Source organism: Helianthus annuus, chromosome 16 (assembly GCF_002127325.2).
Source record: "Helianthus annuus cultivar XRQ/B chromosome 16, HanXRQr2.0-SUNRISE, whole genome shotgun sequence".
NCBI classification, from domain to species: domain Eukaryota; kingdom Viridiplantae; phylum Streptophyta; class Magnoliopsida; order Asterales; family Asteraceae; genus Helianthus; species Helianthus annuus.
Genome location: NC_035448.2, coordinates 196,686,735 through 196,693,371, shown reverse-complemented (window position 1 = coordinate 196,693,371; position 6,637 = coordinate 196,686,735). Strand labels below are relative to the sequence as shown.

The 6,637-nt window shown below is 41.1% G+C and overlaps 1 non-coding gene across 1 annotated transcript; it reads right to left on the bottom strand.

Moving 5' to 3' along the window:
- Positions 1-3,850: 3,850 nt before the first annotated feature.
- On the bottom strand, positions 3,851-3,957 carry LOC118488527. The gene has a single exon (XR_004885071.1). It is a non-coding gene; the product is annotated as a small nucleolar RNA R71 (small nucleolar RNA).
- Positions 3,958-6,637: the final 2,680 nt, after the last annotated feature.

Here is a 6,637-nt window from a genome sequence, read left to right as displayed (position 1 = left end):
GATATCTTCTGTTAATAAGAACAACCTATACCGATTACTCTGTTCTTATCTTTTGCGGGAAGTAACGGGTCTGATCATCCTTGGATTGAAAGTTGCTAACTCGGTGAAGTTCATCACCATTAAACCGAACTAAACTGGTCACCTTTCACTACCGTTTTCTCAGCAATACTCCATGTGACACCGGCTGACCCAATACACCTTTCGCCACCACGAACCCACCAAAGACTACCGATTTTAGTCTCAAAATCACACTCAAATCACCTGATGTTGATGTCCCATTTGACAACCCAATACCATTGTCTTTTGGGTCTATTTTGATCGCCATTGCAGCCTTTAAATCAACACTCTATCGAACATTTGTGATTGTCACTAAACACTCAAGCGCACCACTGCTTTTGGTTTTACAATCGGGTTCAGAAACCAATCGAGACACAGCTCTGTAAGACACGTATTAATTCCTTATAGTTGTTGCTCCTTTTTTCTCAATTTAAGCAATCAAGTTTAATACTCCGTTATAACATTCCGTATTTTTCAATTCTTTTTCAATTATTTATAATTCGTATTTTCATTTCAATCTTATTATTTGAGACTTGATCATAATGGGAATCACATTTTTATATCATACTTATTTAATCATACATGCATAGTACGCAAACAATCACAAAATACGCGTTTTATTTAAAACCCAACAATACATCAAGATTATATTTTCTCAGAATTACATTCAAACATATTCATATATTACACATGTTTAATTACACTTTAAAATATTCAAAACATGTTTAACCATACGTTTATGACCCTAAATAGAAACCCAACTAAACAACAAGGACTAAAGTGGAATTTTTGCATTTTTAGGGTCCTTGCGAACCATGTACAACAACCATGTGGTCCGCAAGGCATCAATCTGGTGCTGAATTCGTGAAATTTGCTTGTTTTTTGACTTTCCCTCTTCTCCTAACTCCCAACCACTTCTGTTATGACCAAACCCTGAATCCACACTTATAAATACAACTATTGTACACCTCCTAAACACTTTCCACACTCAAATCACTCTCTCAAACACTCTAATCTTCATATTTTGCAAGTTTAGGGAGATTCATCCAAGTTCAAAATAGTAAGTTTGGAGCTTGTTTATGCAAATTTTCTTCTTTTTTTCTTGCTTCTCCTTCATTGGATAACTGATGTGTGCAAAATGCAACATATAAATTCATCAAATGTGGCATAAAACTAACCCTTTTTTAGTACTAATGTTGGAAAAAGTGTGTTTTTGTCTTCCTTTTGTATTTTCAGGATTAAATGAGCTCAAATGAACAAAAGAAGCAAAAAGGCAGCTAAATCTAGCATAAATACAAGAAAAGGAACAAACGTGGCATGCCCAACCCCCCGACGACATCTTTCCAAGCAAAAACAAGTGAACAGAAGGCTGAACACACCCCGTGATTAATGAGCACGGGGGCGTGCCCAAGTGTCTGCAGAAAAGACAAAGTTGTAGAATCTTCTATCACCCACCACGGGGCATGTCCAGCGGACACGGGGCCGTGGTCAACTCTAAGATTCGCAAAATCTGGAGGAATCTCGATAGGACACATACGCTTCTGCACACGGGGTCGTGCCCAGCGGACACGGGGGCGTGGTCAACTAATGCAGACAAACTGCAGTTAATGAAGAAAGAGAAGGAGGATGGACACGGGGCAGTGTCCAATGGACACGGGGCCGTGTCCGAGCTGCTGTTCAAGCTATAAATAGGGGTGCTTGGCTCATTTGCAAACCATCCCTTGGCACACCACCTCTCTCACACTTCGCCCACCCACCACCACCACCATCACAACACCATCATCCACCACCATCATCCATCATCCATCATAGAGTGTGTGAGTCGTCTCGGGATCCAAGATTGATCGTAAGAGTTCTTGACAATCAAAGGACATGTTTGCCTAAGTCTCTTACATCACTTGGTGAAGACAAGTGTCTAGGGTAATACTTTTTATTTTTAATCTTTTCGCACTTTTTATTTGGTTATGTATTAATGACTTTAATAACTAGTTTCTTATGTTGAAGGTGATTCTTCCTTATCATTTGTCCGTGGTGTCTTGGCATTATTTTACTGTCTATATAAAATAAAAGATTTTCACCATTCATATCTCCACGGTCTATATGGAGATATGTTGGCTACGTGGTCGGGGGTTAAGGGAATGGTTTGGTAAGAGTCTTACCTTGTTCACTGTATAGATCCCGCAAGGACCTGGGTCAAATTTAGTAGGACCTCCTTCAATACCCACCGGGTGGATGGCGGGGGTCCAAACTCTTTGATCCCCTCATATGTAAGCTGCTATTAAAACTTTAACCCGGCTACTTAGGACTTTATCCCTGCTGACTCAGACTACTTAGCCGAGGGTAACGTCACCTTCAAAAGAGGGGCCTACTACATTATGTATTAATAACTTAATTAATTATCTTTCAATAATCCGACCCTTTAGGATTGTATCCTTGCTGACTCAAACTACTGGGTTGAGGGTAACGTCACCTTCAAAAGAGGGGCCTACTACAATAACTAAGATGATCTCTTAAAAAGTGCAAAAGTGCGGAAATAATCAAAGGTTACACTATACATGAGTCGGATCCAAGTGATTCATCTTGTCTATCTGTTTTTACTTTTATTTTATTTTTTAGCATTTTAGTTAGTTTTATTTTCTAGTTTAAAAAAAAAACCTTTTTCTAACTTTTTATTTGATTAGACGTTGAGGATAAACCGGTATTAAAAGCTCTTGTGTCCTTGGACGACCTCGGTATCTTACCAACACTATACTACGCTCACGACGGGTGCACTTGCCCATATGTGTGTTTAGTGTTAGTAAATATCGTGTTTTATAAATTTAAAACTTGGCTAAAAAGTGTTAAAGGGCTTAAAATATACATTAAAAATCTATAACACTTCACATGCATCAAGTTTTTGGCGTCGTTGCCGGAGACACAAGGATATTAAGAAAGTTAGGAATCAACGACCGAATCGTTTTTTTCTAATTTTTCTATTTTTTTAGAATTTTCTTAATTTTTCAGTTTCTGCAGAGCTCAGCACGGGCCGTGCTTGGTCGGACACGGGCCGTGCCCAGCATTGTTACTGGCAGTTTTTATTTTCTGAGTTATAGAGAGTTGAGCACGGGGCCGTGTCGGTGCAACACGGGGCCGTGGCGAACTCCCCAGTAATAGGGATCCGGAAAACAATCATTGTATCTCCGACCACGGGCCGTGTTCATCTGAACACGGGGCCGTGGTGAAGCTTCTGACCAACGTTCTTTTTGTTTTTATTGCAGGACTTGGAACCCAGGCGCCACATCTGAACTCTCCACGTAGTGTATGAGCTCCAGTTCTAGTAGAAACGTAAAAGAACCCTTAGACGAACCCGAACGCTTTCTAAGAAAAATACTTAAAGCTAAAAACCAAGAGAAAGTTTCAGGGGACCCACTTCCAATGGCGGACCAACGTACCCTCATGGATTACCTACGACCCACCGTAGGTAATCTCGGCGCCGCTATCGATGCACCGAATCTCGAAGCCAACAACTTCGAGTTTCGACCACATTTGATACAAATGCTTCAAAACTTCGCAACCTTCCCTGGGCTTGCGGACGAGGATCCTCATCTACATATTACTAATTTCTTAGAAATATGTGATACCTTTCGGATCAATGGAGCATCAAACGATGCCATCCGCCTTCGAATGTTTCCATTTTCACAAAAAAGACCGAGCTAAGGCTTGGCTTAATGCCCTCCCAGTTGGTTTGGTAAACACCTGGGATGAACTAGCCCAAAAGTTTCTATATAAGTATTTCCCTCCTGCTAAAACGGCTAAAGTAATGACTGAAATTAATACATATTCACAAGAGGATGGGGAGTCCTTATATGAAACTTGGGAAAGGTTCAAGGAGCTACTAAGAAAGTGTCCTCATCACGATCTTGCGATGTGGAAACAAGTATCCACTTTCTACAATGGGTTGTTGCCTCACACAAGACAAACACTTGACTCTAGCTCCAGGGGACTTTTAGGTAATCGTCGCCCAAATGATATATATAATCAAAATGAGGAAATTACTCAAACCAATTTTCAGTGGCACACTCCCCGAGGCAATAAATCTATTGCCCCGGGCGCCAATAAGGTTGATGAAAACACTTCTTTACAAGCCCAAATCGAGGCCCTTTCTTCGAAAATCAAAAAGCTAGAAATGGCAAAAACAGCCTCGGTCATGGCTTGTGAAGGGTGTGGTGGGCCACATGAAAATTGGAGTTGTATGAAAGATAGATGATCAAACAGAGTCGGTAAACTACATTGATAATAGACCTAGGCCGTCGGGTCCTCAAACGGGTACCTACAACCAAGGATGGCGTAACCACCCTAACCTTGGTTGGAGAGAACCCGGCAATGGTAGTAACCAACAAAATCTAAACCAACGAGCAAACTTTCAACAACCAAGAATCGAGTCACAAAATTTCTCTCAACAACAAGGTGGACGAGAAAGGCTTGAAGATACTGTATCTCGCCTCATCTCCGACACCGAAAAGAAAAACTCGGATCGATTTCAACAATTGGAATCGAATTTTAGAAATCAACAAGCTAGTATACAAAACATTGAAAAGAAATTAAATCAAATAGCTCAGAATTTCTCCGAGAGACCACAAGGCGCGTTACCAAGTAATACCGAAACCAACCCAAAGCGCAAGTACATCTCATAACATTGAGAAACCGCACCGTGGGTCCCGAAGAAGCTCCATTACCGCCAACTGAAAGAAGCCTATCTAGCCAAACCACAACTCCACCCACGCCCTAACAAGAGAAGGCTTCTCCACCAATTCAAGAGCCTACTAAGACTCCTCCGGTTCCATACCCCGGTCGGTTAATTCGTCAAAAGACCGATGAGCAATTTGCAAAGTTCGAAAATTTACTAAAACAATTGCATGTTAATATTCCATTTATCGAAGTCCTAACTCAAATGCCTAAATATTCAAAATTTATGAGGGACTTCCTCACTCATAAAAGGAAAATTGAATCATTGCAATTAGTTAATTTAGGCGAAGAATGCTCCGCCTTACTACTCAACAAACTCCCGCAAAAGAAGCTTGACCCCGGAAGCTTCACAATTCCTTGCTCGATTGGGGAATCCCCCATTCGTAATGCACTAGCCGATCTCGGGGCAAACATCAACCTCATGCCCTCATCAATGTTCAATCGACTCGGCTTAGGGAAAACAAGCCCTACAAAAATAAGCATACAACTCGCCGATAGATCCGTCAAATATCCACAAGGTGTCGCTGAAAATCTATTGGTCAAAGTCGGTGAATTTGTCTTTCCGGCCGACTTTGTCATACTAGATATGGAGGAAGATGCCGAAGTACCGCTCATCCTAGGGAGGCCATTCCTAGCTACGGACCAAGCAGTGGTGGACATGAATGATAGAACACTAACATTGAAGATTGGGGACGAGGAAATGAAGTTTGGAGTTGGAAAAAGAGTAGAAGACGACGACCCGGTCAACTACATGAAGGTCATTGACTTGAGTTTGGATGATGCTCTCCAACGGTGTAGCATGGGATGCAAAACATCCCACTTGAGTGACATATGACCAGGCTTTGGGTCTAGCCAGGGACCCTTATAAACGTGGCGCACCACGGAGGCATTCCGCGGAACTATCCTTAGTTTAGTTTAGATTAACTTTTATGTTTTCTAGTTTAGTTTTAATTTTCAGGAATAAAACACACTCGGGATGGTGAAGGATACCAAGGGAAACTTGAACCAGCACCCCATGCACAAAAACAGGGCCACCCGACAAATTTTTCTTCATTACAGCAAGTTCAGCACGAGGTGTGCTCACCCAACACGCCCCGTGCCCAACCATCTGCAGAAAATGCCCAGTTCAGGTAACTGGACACGAGGTGTGCTCACTGAACACGCCCCCGTGCCCAGGCTTCTGTTTCTTTTTACTAATTTCTGTTACTGGCAATCTGAACACAGGGCCGTGCCCGGACACCACAGGGCCGTGTCCAGACGCCCAGTAACATAAATTTTTGCTTTTCACACCTTTTTACACATTCAATCAACATAAAAACTTATTTTTGGGACACATTGAGGACAATGTGTAATTTAAGTGTGGGGGGATGCTATAACCTTAGAATCTTGCAAGTCCTAATTACAAGCCTTACACAAAACTCTATTGGAACCGCTAATCACCCTAAATTTTTTCAAAAATTTTCATTTTTTTACTTGTCTAGGTTTAACTTGGGAATTTCAAGTTCTAAAAAGGTTATATTTTTACGAATTTACAACCGATAGCGTCATGATAAAAAGAACCAACGTAAGAAAATTATGAAACGGCATGACAAGCTTAGTTAAAATTTGATTATATATACTTGATCACATAAAAACCCATTCCCACAAAAAGTGAGTTTTTGAGCCTTTATTGAGCATACAAATGCATATCTTTAAACTAAATGCTCATTTTTCGTTTCTTGTGTGAATAGCCGCTTGGTTCTTACGACTCTAGAACTTGCCACGACAATACATTCCCGGTCCTTACCAACCTAAACCCGAGTAAGTAAATGATGGAGGCATTAGGACTAACCCTTTTTATTTCTACACCATTATT